Genomic DNA, 14,426 nt, shown 5'->3' on the forward strand with positions numbered 1-14,426 from the left:
TGATTTATTAATATGTGCTGACAGTGAATCGGAGCATGATGCAATTTTAGCAAAGGTGTTTGAAAGAGCTAGAAAACATAATGTCCGGTTCAATAAAAATAAATTTCAATATAAAATGAATGAAGTCAAGTATTTTGGTCACATATTTTCTTATGAAGGTATGAAAATAGACCCTGAAAGAATAAAAGCTATTAACAGTATTAAAAGTCCCAGTAACAAAAAAGACCTACAAGTGTTTCTTGGAATGGTAAATTATCTAAGGAAATTTGTTCCAAACCTGGCAAAAATTGCATCACCACTCCAATTACTTCTTAAGAAAAATGTGGATTGGTTATGGACAGATGTACATGAAAATTCATTTAATAAAATAAAATTATATGTCACCGAGGCACCGGTTCTGCAAAACTTTGATGTAAAACAACCGGTGGTTATACAATGTGATGCCTCAAAAGATGGCCTTGGGTGCTGCTTACTTCAAAATGGAAAACCTGTTTGTTTTGCATCGAGGAGTTTGACAGCATCAGAGAGGAATTTCTCACAAATAGAAAAAGAGCTTCTAAGTGTAGTCTGGTCAACCAAGAAATTCCATTACTATATTTATGGGCAAAAGTGCACTGTTCTTAATGATCACAAGCCACTGGAAACCTTACTGAAAAAATCGATACATGAGGTTCCATCGCCCCGACTTCAAAGATTAAAATTAAAATTACTCAAATATGACATTGAATTTCAGTACCTTAAAGGTAAATTTATGTATATTGCTGACCTTCTGTCGCGTGCTTTCATGTCTGGTAATGAAACTGATGAACCATACATGTATGATGTCATTCACTGTGTCGGCCTAGCAAATAACTTGCAGTGCACTAATGAATTTAAAAAAGAATTAATTTCTGAAACTAATAAGGACACAGAATTGTCAAATCTTAAAGAATTTACTAAAAATGGATGGCCAGATAAAAAGCAAATTCCAGATAACATGCAATATTATTTTAAATTCAAAGATGATATTACTCTTGATGAAAATTTGTTGTTTATGAATCATAGATTATTAATACCTAAATCCTTACGCACAGACATAATTAAAAAATTGCATGAAGGCCATCTTGGTATGACTAAAATGAAAAATCTAGCTAGAAGTATGTATTATTGGCCCAAAATTGATGAACATCTAGATAAGTTTGTAAGGCAGTGTTTTGTTTGTCAAACATATCAAAACAACAACACAAAAGAGCCACTACTATGTCACAACATCCCAGACTTGCCTTTCTCAAAACTAGGAACAGACATAATGGAGTATAGAAATAAAAGCTATCTTGTGATATATGATTATTTTTCAAAATGGCTAGAAGTAAAACCAATTAGTAATAAAAGCGCCAAGTCTGTCATAAGTAGTCTAATAGATATTTTCTGTATATTTGGTGTACCAAGTGAGATAGTCTCTGATCATGTTCCGTTTGACTCACGAGAATGTAAAAATTTTGCTAATATATGGGGATTTAAATTTACCTACACTAGCCCTAGGTACGCACAGTCGAATGGTATGGCTGAAAAGGCTGTACAAATTGCTAAAAAAATGCTTATCAAATGCCAGGAGGACAACACAGACTACAGATTAGCGCTTTTACAATATAGATCATCTCCTGTTTGTGGCACTAAATTTTCACCAGCTGAATTGTTAATGAATAGAAAAATAAAAACGAAATTACCAGTCACATCTAGATATTTAATGCCAAGACTGAATATTAATATTAAAAGTGGGTTTCATAAGACTGTTTCTAGAAATATACTAAACTATAATGCTAATACCAAAAGGAAAAATAATTTTGTTGTTGGTCAGAAAGTCTGGTTTAAAAAAGAATGTAATAGTAATAAGTGGCTACAAGGCCAAATTGTTAAAAACAATGGACTGAGGTCCTATGATGTTATTGATAACAATAATGTTAGGTACACTAGAACTTCGTATCATGTTCGACCTGGGTGATTGGTAGTCTTCCGGTGCTATGCAACTGGTTGAGTGTGTGGCTACATAGACCCTTACATTGTGTATTTTAGCATACTTACATTATTAGGCACAAGGTAGAATTTAAAAAAAAAAAAAAAAACAGGCTCAGGTTATTTTTGTAAAGACAACTTAGTAAACTTAAGAATATTTGTAGTGGTAGTTAAAACTTAAATTTTGTATTTTCATTTGTAATGCAGCGTTAGTTAAAAAGAAAAGGGGGAAGAGATTGTATGAAATTTTTAAAAAAAGAAAGGGGAAGATGTAATATCAGTGGTAATAGTATCCGAAACAAATGTATCAGTATAGAACGTTTCCGAACGCATCTTTTAAAAATTGATATGTAATGTAAAATGGGTGACCCCGCCCTCTTTGCCTAGAAGCTGCCGCAACGCTAAGAACCATATATGTAAGAAAACTTAATTATTTAATAAAAACAAGTGTTAATACAAACCGGTGTTTACTTAAAGCTTACACTACTACAAAAAGCTTATTTCAAAAATGAAATTATTTGAAGAAATATTTTGTAACTTACTCTTCCTAATAATAGGGGATATTACTGCAAAGTTCTGCCACCAGAGTGCAGCACTAGCCTTTTTAGTAAACCATAGAGTAACTTATACATACTGTACCTTTAACAAGTTTTGAGAGATAATAAAATATGAGATTGATGCATCAAGGCGGTTTGTTTACAGAGGACCTACCGGGAAACGCGAATCCGAAATTTCGCTATTTGCCTCTTTATCGCAGTAACAGAGATGTTAGATAACGAAATTTCGATTTTCTTGTTTCGCGATAGACCCTCAGATTGTGGTATTGCGCCCTGCGCAGAGTTTCGCGTAATATTCCCTATTATTGATGTGGGTGTGGGTGTGGGTGGCGGAATACGAACTGCCGGCAGGGATCCAACAAGATGGAGCGACGACCTGGTGAAGGTCGCGGGAATTCGGTGGATGCGAGCGGCACAGGATCGGTCGGAGTGGCGAGCCTTGGGGGAGGCCTATGTCCAGCAGTGGTCGTCTATCGGCTGACATTATGATGATGATGATGATGATGTGGGTGTAATCTTTCAGTACTTACTGAAATCCTTTCATGCAGTAGTATAACATGTAGTCACAGTCATTATCGAAATATTTTTTGGTCGTAGTCGTTATTGTTGTTCCAGTATATTTCTCTCTTACAGCAAATTTCATAGGTGGATGGAATTTTACATCAATTTGCGCCCCCACCGCCTGCCTCCTTGCATTAAACCTATATAAAAATTATGTCTTCGGTTAACGCGATGGTTATTCAAAACAATACATTTTTTTTTTCAAAACAATACATCTTATAATTAACAATATCTGGGAGACCGAGCTTTGCTCCACTTACATCAAAGGTGATCCTGTATAGAGGAATTTTCGGTACGAATGTTGCTCCGTTTCATTATACTGAAAATGAAATAAAAATATAGCCTAAAAACTACAATAAAAAAAACGCAGAATTGAGAGAAGAAATACCTACTTTAGATGTGTGTGTACTTGTTCAGGAGGCTTACTTAAATAACTATTTAATCCATACTATAATATTATAAATGCGAAAGTCTGTCTGTCTGTCTGTGTGTTAAATACCTCTTCTCGCTTAAACCGCTGACCCGAGTTAGTTGAAATTTGGCATAGAGATAGTTTGAGTCTCGGGAAGGACATAAGACTGATTTTATGTCGGAAATCATCCCTAAAGAGAGTGAAAAGGAGGGTGAAATTGAGACATTTAATGAACTGCCTGATATTGCCGGTTATGCTCAAATTTAATGATTGCTCACATTGACTGATTGATTGATTTGATTGATTGATTGATTGATTGCACTTTATCCAGGCGCTAAACTTACTCTAGCTGCTGTTACTGATTCCACGAAGACGAAGTCGCGGGCAAAAGCTAGTTAAAAATAAAAATAAAATAAATAAAAAGTAAAAAAAAAATATGCCAAAAATACCTTACGTCATTTTGGAAAAGAGCTGATCTTCAAACTGCTGGATTGATTTCTATCAAACTTAGCTAAGACCTACCGCAAGGAAACGCTTTACGCACAAAAACGCATTGAAGTTGGTCCAATCCTAGGAGACCTATGTTGCTACAGACAGACAGACATTAGCGTCAAAAATTTATATATGTATGTACGTATGTACGGGGTATATGTATGTATGTAAACACTTTATTAAACATAAGACAGGTTAAGATACATTTAAACAGAAACTATACAATGTACAAATTTGTCCTTGAAAACATTTTTCAATGATTGTCTGTAGTTCATACGATAGATAGTTCTTAAGCACCTCTTGCAAAATGAATGTGGACTGCACGTCTACGGAATTACCCCAGTATATGACACCATACGTCAAAATAGAGAATATATGTTTGCGTAGTACGCACTAATAACATCATCTTCAGAACAAGTTTCGGATAATATAGATAATGCGTAACATTGACTGGAAATTTTGCTATTTATCTTCTCTATATGATGTTTTCAGGTTGAGGATCTATTGATAAACCTAAGAAACTTATATTGTCTACTTCTTCCAGCAAAGTACCTGACTCCATCACATTCAAATTTATCGGAATTTGTTTATAGTTCCTGAACTGCATAAGTTTAGTTTTTGTTAAATTTACTTTTAATTTATTGATTTTAACCAACTGACGACTTTCTTTACAGTGTTACTAATATTTGTGCAGAAAGTATCATCTATTGTTTCACCAGAAAATAAAATTGTTGCATCGTCGGCAAACATTGTACACATAATTCGTCGATAATATTTGGTAATTCTTTGACATAGATAAGGAATAAAAGAGGCCCTAAAATACTGCCTTGAGGAACGCCCAGATTTACAGCTTTATTGGCTATGTTTTCTGCTCACTATGATTTGTATTAATTTTTGTATTGCTGTTGATGCCCCAAATAAATAAAATAAAATAAAATAAATAAAATATATTATTCTGATTGGACTTTTACAACAGTTTTTGTATCTACATTATAACTATTGATAACCGTCGCTTGTTGCCTGTTGGTAAAGTAGCTTTCAAATAATTTTAAGGCATTTCCGCGGATACCTAAGTGTTCTAGCTGTGATGGTAAGATGGATGGCACCAGCACGCTGTCAAACATGAATATATGTCATAGTTTTCAATTGTTTGGTGGATTTAAATGATAATGTCCGTATTACAACAACGCTATAATAATTATTTTTTACAAAAAAAGTAAGAGTACAAAAAAATAATTACAATGACATTCAGTTTCTTTAAATATACTTAGCCATCTATACCCCGAAGTTAACGGAGTTTAAATAAAAACCGGACAAGTGCGAGTCGGACTCACCCACCGAGGGTTCCGTACTTTTGAGTATTTGTTGTTATAGCGGCAACAGAAATACATCTGTGAAAATTTCAACTGTCTAGCTATCACAGTTCATGAGATACAGCCTGGTGACGAACAGACGGACAGTGGAGTCTTAGTAATAGGGTCCCTTTTACCCTTTGGGTACGGAACCCTAAAAAACACCGTGTACCTTAGAGCCAGATGTGTTTGCTGGTCTGTTTTGTGGTTGGGCTAGTCCGCAAGGCTTCGATGATTTATTGCTGCCTCCCTGTACATGGCATACTGTAAAACACACTTAAAGTTAGTAACAATTAACCCTTAAATGCATAATGATGTATATATGCATCGTATATTTGATGGTCCGTGGCTCAATATGCAGCTATCCAAAATCACATTTATTACTTTTATACAGCATGACACATCTATTTCAATTTATTAAAAAGTTATACAAAAAATCATGCATTTAAGGGTTAAGGCCTAGTAAAAGTGCTTGTTGCTAGGCCTATTTGAATCCATACTATCCATACTTCCATACTAATATTATAAATGCGAAAGTCTGTCTGTCTGTCTGCCTTTCTGTCTGTGTGTTCCCTCTTAACGCTTAAACCGCTGAACCGATTTAGATGAAATTTGGCATAGAGATAGGTTGATACCTGAGAAGGACATAGGGTAGTTTTTATCCCGAAAATCATCCCTTAAGAAAGTAAAAAGCGGGGTGGAATTGAGATAATTAACGAAGTGCCTGCTAATTTGTGTGCATAATATGATTAAATTTAGATTGCTATGAGAATTTTTCCAGGCGCTATTCTTACTCTAGCTGCGGTTACTAAGTCCACGCAGACGAAGTCGCGGGCAAAAGCTAGTAAAGAATATTTTGACTTTGACTTTGTAAATACTTCCTTTTCTATGACGGGTGATCAGTGATCACGTGATGCTTTCTATAAATAACTGAATAGGGGATATTACTGCAATGTTCTGCCACCAGAATGCAGCACTAGCCTTTTTAGTAAACCATACAGTAACACAGTTTTTTGACGTTATGAGAAATAATGAAATACTCGTATGGCATTGATGCATCAAGGTGGTTTGTTTACAGAGGAGCTAACGGGAAACGCGAATCCGAAATTTCGCTATCTGCCTCTTTATCGCTCGAATATGTAAGAGTGACAGATATGTTAGACAACGAAATTTTATATTTTCTTGTTTTGCGATAGACCCTCAGATTGTGGTAGTGGCGCCCCCTACGTATTGTCGGGCGCCACCCGGACCGATCTAGCGTGGGTCATCATTTAAATATTATAGACCAATCTTTTACATACGCGACTAGGCCAATTTAAATCGTCATTTGGTCCTAAATGTGTGTATTTCGAGTTTGCTCCATCCCGAAGGTATGCATACAGTTCTGCTCTTTTTCAGTTTGTTCTAATCATGATAAAAATTGCTATCCGAAGATCCGAACAGTCAGATTGTGAAAAATGGCCGCCACTTTGAATTTCTTTTTTTGGTATGATCATTCACGACGAGGAAATGCTACCAGCATCCTTGGTACAGTACCTCGATGGCCTATTTTAGATTTAAGCTAGTTATTAATATAAATATAGTATAGTTTACCTCTGTATATATATTTTATGTAAATAAAGTTCATCATAATTATATATGTTATATTTCAGTTAGACCAAAGTTTTAAAAAAATTGGAATATAGTTGGATGGTTTTAAGTTAGGTAGGTACCTACTTGGTATTTCAGAATTCATTATTTGGTTACTGGTTTGAAAATAGGTACTTACATAGAAAACTAATATAAATTATAAGTAAAGTCCTCATTTGCTCATCAGATTTACTCTTTTCAATTAATAGCTGCTGATACAAAAGAATCTCTAATTTACGTCACATCATTGTAATGTTCAATTTTGAATCTTGTATCTGTAATGTTACTCCTGAATCAGATTTATATCTGCCGGATAATTTTCTGTATGTGCTTACAACTACAAGTTACGACTTTTAATTAAAAAAACATAATTACGATAACAAAAATTGAACACTCATAGGTATTCAAATGCTGGAAACCTTTATGGCAAAAATCATTAAACAGTGCAGAGTAATCGAAATATATTAGAATCTATACAACTTATGGAACAAATCAAAGTAGCGATCAGCGATCGTGATTGTACAGTCGCCATCAGATATATCGGAGCAGCCGAGGTGTTCACAATATCTGAACACGCACTCTAACGCCCTGACAATAAAGACAGATATTTGTGAGCGCCTACACTGCTCCGATATATCTGATGGCGACTGTACACGACCCCTTTTCATTGGGTCGATTAAAAAGGCTTTTCTAATTTATTCGCGTGTAAACCACAAGTTTTAATAAGTGTCTGTCATGCTTTACCCTCCAAAATTGTTTACAACATTAAATAATTTGTCTAAAAATAAAAGAATAACTGGATTTATGCAGATCAAAGCGACTTTGACGATTTATTTCCGTAATAACTTGGATCAAGTAAGATGCCGACGGCTTTCTGATCCTATCTGACAGTCTTGAGGATTTCCAAATATAAATTGTAATATTTGTGACATTTTCAACCAAAAGGTACCACATTGTCGCTTGTTGGTAAGGTTGATTTCTAATTAAAGCTATATGGAAATAGCGCCTTACTGACAAGCGACAATAAGTACCCTTTTGGTTGAAAATGGCACATTTTGTTAAAGAAGTTGCCGTTGTTTGTAAAATTTGAATGTGTAAATGCAACAGATTTAGCATTTGGAAGAAAAATTATGGTTTAGTACCATTTTTTTTGTTTGAAAAAAAAAAAACAAAGATGTTTTCCGTAAGTAGGCCTCAAGGCTCTTTCGTAAGTAGGTAAGTGAAAAGTTAAAAAAATGACATTAGGTATCATCCACAAAATCTGAGTTAATTGGGTATCATTATCAATTTTATGAAATCACAAAAACTGAACGAAAATTTTATGGAGCGCTTGAATAAAATGATTCCAGAAAGTTCATAAAAGTTTGGTACAAAAACCGTGTAAGCTAGCATTATTCAGAAACTGCTCTAGATGGCAAATCACAAGACAGAGCATTGATATATTATTTTACTAGCGACCTGTCCTGGTGGCTTCTAACGGATATAATTATACACCTTAACCTTTCTCAAGTATTGTAGCCGGCTAACAATATAATAGTAAAAATATGTACAATAAATTAAACTAATTTCTGTCAGTACACGAGCCAAAACCAATAAAATATCGTCACTGGCCTTAACGTTTTCGAATTCCAATCTTCTTCGAGCCGAACGATGAATTTCGGCAGCGGTAGTAGCAACTGCGGGCTACGCGGGCTCACCAGGCGCAAGCAGATAAAAACTTCAAGAGCGAATATCCAGAAAATAAGTAGCTGCAATCATGCATCTTCAGTTTTAAACCAAAAGAAAGGGCTGCAACAATCGTGCGTTCTTAGTTTTCGGGTTGGAACCTAACCCAAGCCTCATTCAGTTACACGAACCAGTGACGTACAAAATATAAGACTTGGATTTGGTTTCATTTAAACATAAACTTAATACTATATATACAATTATAAAAATTTTACCTGCATTAGACGCAGCCGTCATACAGTCATATTAGTACTTTTAATACAAATTATAAGCATTGAGTCACATTAAATAAATATAAGTTGTGCTATTTGTTAAATTATTTGTTAAAAAATATCTTTTTAGCCTGCAATTGCCGTGCTCGTTGCGTCCCATGGATTTCTCAAATCGTCGGACTTAGTTTTTTTTTACCAGAGTTATACATAAAGTTATTATTTTATCTACCTCTTATAATGTCTATAATACTTATAATATCTACCTACCCTTACCATCATAACATTTTACCCTACATGAATCTATAACCTATCTGTATCTTTATAGTAAGTATTTATATTATTTGTATTTTTATATTTATCCCAAATAGTTCTAAGATACCCTCCGGCCCGGGGTGCCACAGAAAACCAGCGCTGTGGTATTTATTTATACCAGAGCATATGCTGAGTGGCGTCCTTTTGTAGCCACTATAGCGGCGCCAAAATTTGTTGTTATTCATTAACCCTTACCTTACTCCTTTTTCTATAACTACCATTGTACCTAGCTTTAAGTGTTTAGTAAGTAAGTTCTTTTTTGTAACTGAGGTGGCGCTGTTTGTAGAAGGTCTTTACAATAAATGTCTTTTCTTTCTTTCTTCTTTCTTTCTTTCTATTTGCAACAAAATTCCGAAAGAAAATTGATGAAAAAAACAAAAGACGGGCGAATCGCATAGTTTTTTTTACAACCGGCCAGTGCGCGCGGTGGCTGCACTATGCAGGTTTGCAATGTTACAGTATCACTCTATTGATAGGTGAAAACCGCATCGTTTAGGAGTTTTTGAGTTTATGGCGAACATACAAAATACAGACAGACATACGCGGCGGGGGACGATGTTTTATAAATTGAAATTGAAATTGAAAATCTTTATTTCAGGCCTGTCGGCCCATATTCTGTTAGTTGAAATAAGTGTAATGTGAACACATTGTAGCCGCGTAGATACACAATAGCAATAAGATTGTATTTCTTTATTTATTTTTTTATTCAACTCCAGGGATGTCAAATGCGAGTTGCCGAGCAATTAAAAACTTGTATACTCCTTTTTGGAAGAACCCCATATGATAGTACCTGGAGAAAACCTCGGCTGGGAGCTCATTCCACAGCCAGAGCATCCGTGGGAGAAAATTACTCATAGTGCAGAGACCCTACAGTTTCAGTTTCAGTTTCAGTTTCTTTAATTCATAACAAGAGTTACATGTCAATTTTATTATACATATTTACATCTTGTGTCTATTTTATATTAACAATAATCAGTATCCCATTTTAATAATAATCACATAACATTGTTTTTATTCATAAATTCATCTAATGAGTAGAACGCCCTATCTATTAAATATTCTTTAAGCTTACTTATAAACATATTGTCTGATAATTCAGCTACTCATCGTTTTGTGTTCTTGCCGGTGAGTAAAATTGCCAAAGCTCAACGAGGGTGCGGAGTGTTAGACGCCCATGTAACACCTCTGGAGTTGCAGGCGTCCATAGGCTACGGATACTGCTTACCATCAGGCGGGCCGTATGCTTCTTTGCCTAATACGTAGTACAAAAAACTATGTAATAAAAATAATCACTAACAGAAAAAAAATATGTTTCAATTATAAAGAAGTACTTGATATCTTTTGCATCTTAATTATAGGTATGAGAGGGTATAAGTGTATCAGGTCTGTAGGTACCTACTCATAGTTTTATAATTTGATAGATAGATATATATATAGATTAACTGTTTATTTGTTTGCCGCAATACACACAAAATATTCAAATACAAAAATGACATAGGTACACAAAACAATCCAGAAAAAAAAAATCAATTACAACAACAAATAAGAGTCTTCCAATTTGTAATTATTTCGTAGCTTAATTTTCAATTTTTCACAAAATTGGGTACTTAATTTGATTCTAACTGGAAAGGCCAATATTGTCGTCCCTTTAAATGAATTCTTAGCCAGCAATTGCCTTCTTCTGGACAATAATGTATATAAAAAACTCATGATACGCATTATCTTGTGAGATATCTATGATCTATGAAAATGACCGCCTTTTTAAAGCATTTAGTTTTTTAACTATCCGCCACTATCCGGGTTTCAAACGAAGCGGATTTGAAAACTCGACAGAATGTAATTTTGGAACGGTATTGTTCCGTAGGTAGGTACATAATATATTTTTCACCTCAGCAGCTGGAACAAGCCTACTTTCGTCACTCCCTGGAGTGAGGAAAGTGTGACTTTCCTCACTCCAGGGAGTGAAACAAAGTAGCTTTTTAATTTAGTGAAGGCCATGAACTGCCACTTCATACTTTTATTACATTTTTTTATGGTATGGTATGGTATGGTTTGGTATGGTACGGTATGGTATGATATGGTATGGTTATTTTTGTTGGCAACCCTGAGCAAGCCGCAAGATTCTACCTGCTGCGCGGCCGGCCAGGTGGTGGTGGCGCCCCTCCACCAGCATAAAAAGCGCTGCGACACCGGCGACCGCCTCTTTCGTGATTTAGACTTCGGCTTCGAAACGTGGCTATTACTGAGTGCATTTTGATTTATTGTACATTTATTTTTAATTAAAAAGTATTACGGATATTAAACTAGTTTTCTTGAGTAAATTATAGTATTGCTTACATTTTCAATTATAGAATCTGTCGCTTTCTCGGGACTCAAAATAAATACTCGCAAGAAAAACCAACTTTCCTCTCTTGTTGCACAAATAACTATTATCTACACTCACATCATAAGAACCTTAAATAGGTTTTAATATAAATAGGTAATTTTCCGATCCGATATCTGATACGACTACAAAAAAGCAAAAACTAAAACATTCTAAACCGCATTGGCACTGAACCCTTAGTTTAAATTTCATTCCATAGCGTGACGTGCATTTGCGTTATGTCTATTTTTGTATGTGATTTTGAACAGCGCGCCAAGCGGGACGTTTTGGAAACTCAAAATCCCATACAAATTGATTCTTAACGCAAACGTGCACGTAACGCTATCGAATGAAATTTACACTAGGGTTGGAGTTTAGTCAAAAAAAAAAACATTTTGTATGTATTGTTTTTGTACTTAAGGTACTATTTAAAAATACAATTCATATTAAATTTAGATCTATTAGTGCAGTGAATAAAGCTCTAGGATTGCTTAAGGCGCCCGTTTAGTACGAAATAAGAAGATCTTTTGTGTGACATTTTGAAGTTTCTATAAAAGGCTGTTAAATGATAATTATAATTAGTTGCTTTGAGTGTCAGGTTTAATAAGCAACAACAAAATCATGAAATTTGTTTTCTTTTTTTGTACCGATACCAAGTTGAACCGCCAATTGCAAGATTTGTTAGAATAATACGAGTATCATGCGCTTATAAGACATTCACTCATTGATGAATTCAATACTAGACTTATATTGAACGGGTTATAGACCGTGATTACCTTTTGTATTATTTGTGAGCTCCCGGTAAGTCTAGTGAAACTAACCGTGAATCATTCAAAACTCGAATTCAATACTGTTTTTGCGATTAGTGCTCTGAGTAGCCGTGTGTGTAATTATTCAACAGAACAGGGTTCTGTTTATTATGTATTATATACTCATAATTATTAGACTTATATTGACCGGGATATAGACCGTGATTACCTTTTGTATTATTTGTGAGCTCCCGATATTTCGACGCAGTTACATGCATCATGTTCACGGGTGACTGAAGATAGCGGGTGGGTGTCACAAATAATACAAAAGGTAATCACGGTCTATATCCCGGTCAATATAAGTCTAGTGAAACTAACCGTGAATCATTCAAAACTCTCATAATTATTATTATTTTACGAAAAATTTCAGACCGTTTTTATCTTGAACAAATTTTTACATTCGTATCTTTATTATAATGAGCACAAGATTTTTCTGAAGGCTTATCTCAAAGGCAATGGCTGCGAGCAATCATTTCCTTCGTTAGTCCCGACGTTTGCGACAAAGTAGCTGGTCGGATATCAGTAGGTAAAACTATTTATCTTTTAAAATAAACAAATAAATGTTTAATTTAATTTTAAACTCGTAACTTCCTTTCGGCGTCGAGACCCTGGGTCCGTGGGGTCCTGGCGCTCTGAGTCTCTTTGTCTGGCAATTCTGCGGGGTAACGCAGCCAGCATCTTAGGGACCTTCCCGCAGGGTCCTTTTATAGATTTAGTTTAGTTTAGTTTTATTTTTATTCAGATTTAAAGTTGTAATTTTAAGTTGTTTTTATTTACCTATTGTTTTAGTACATACATAACGATTACATTACATTTAAAATAACTCGTAACTTCGGGTTCCTGCCTCCTGCTTTTTATCAACTGAACTAAACTAAACCAAAATGAAAACCTTGTTTATATTTGTGTCGAAGTCTAGTCAAAGGTTCCAATTTGTCGCATACCATAAGATTATACGAATAACCTGTCAAAGCGTGTTTTCAACGGCCGCTGACACATTTGATCACCTTAAAGGATGACTCACGTTAGGCCGGGCCGTGTCTGGGCCGGAGCTTCCGGCGCTTACTTTTCTATGACATGACAGGTGATCACGTGATGCTTTCCATAGAAAACGACGCGCCGGAAGCTCTGGCCCGGTCACGGCCCGGTCTAACGTGAGTCATCCTTAAAGGTGAGCGTTGTTGCACGTCAAATCCCATACTTTATTTAATGATATAGGACGCAAACGAGTACAAAAGAGGCAGACTACAAATGAAAAAAACGTCTTTTTTGAAAAAGGACTGGAAAATAAAAAAACCGGCCAAGTGCGAGTCGGCATCGAGCACCGAGGCTTCCGTACTCTTTAGTATTTGTTGTTAAAGCGGGAACAGAAATACATCATCTGTGAAAATTTCAACTGTCTCTAGCTATCACGGTTCATGAGATACAGCCTGGTGACAGACAGACGGACAGACGGACAGCGGAGTCTTAGAAATAGGGTCCCGTTTTTACCCTTTGGGTACGGAACCCTAAAAAGCTGCATTTAGAAATTACGATGGTTATATACTGCTACAAGAGCGAATAATTTACGTCATCACATTAATTCTGAATTCAGTTCTTCAAATAACACTTGAAGTGCTTTTGATTTTTGACCGGCAATCTTGCGCGTTCCGGACCTTTGTTATAACACATTTAAGAGGCCGTAGTCGATTTTGGAGCAAAAATGTAAAATTGATAGATTTAGTCGTTGAAATTATACACGTTTTGTTACGTAATATCTAAATAACAAGTATTGATTTCTATTAGCACGTCTTCTCATCTTGCCTTTTAATAATGAGGTTGCGAGCGTGCGTCACCGGTAATGCATGAAGAGAAGGGGCAGTTTTTAAAAATTCATCAAAAAATCATGGTGGTAAATTATACAAATTGATGTATAAGAATAGTTTCAGCAAATGTTGTAGATTGTTTAAGTTTCAAAATTACGGTGAAATTAAGTCGATTTTTAGAGAAATTGTCACTTGTTTTGAAGTAATTT

General features: G+C 35.2%; 1 long non-coding RNA gene across 1 annotated transcript in view; it reads left to right on the forward strand.

Annotated features, from left to right (window-relative positions):
* The window catches only part of LOC134750699 (uncharacterized), a 116,171-nt gene extending 105,652 nt beyond the window's left edge, over positions 1-10,519 (forward strand). Inside the window, exon 2 of the long non-coding RNA XR_010128580.1 lies at positions 10,398-10,519. This is a non-coding gene — a long non-coding RNA (uncharacterized LOC134750699). The remainder of the gene's footprint in view (positions 1-10,397) is intronic.
* Positions 10,520-14,426: the final 3,907 nt, after the last annotated feature.

This window comes from Cydia strobilella, chromosome 20 (assembly GCF_947568885.1).
Source record: "Cydia strobilella chromosome 20, ilCydStro3.1, whole genome shotgun sequence".
Classification (NCBI taxonomy): Eukaryota; Metazoa; Arthropoda; class Insecta; order Lepidoptera; family Tortricidae; genus Cydia; species Cydia strobilella.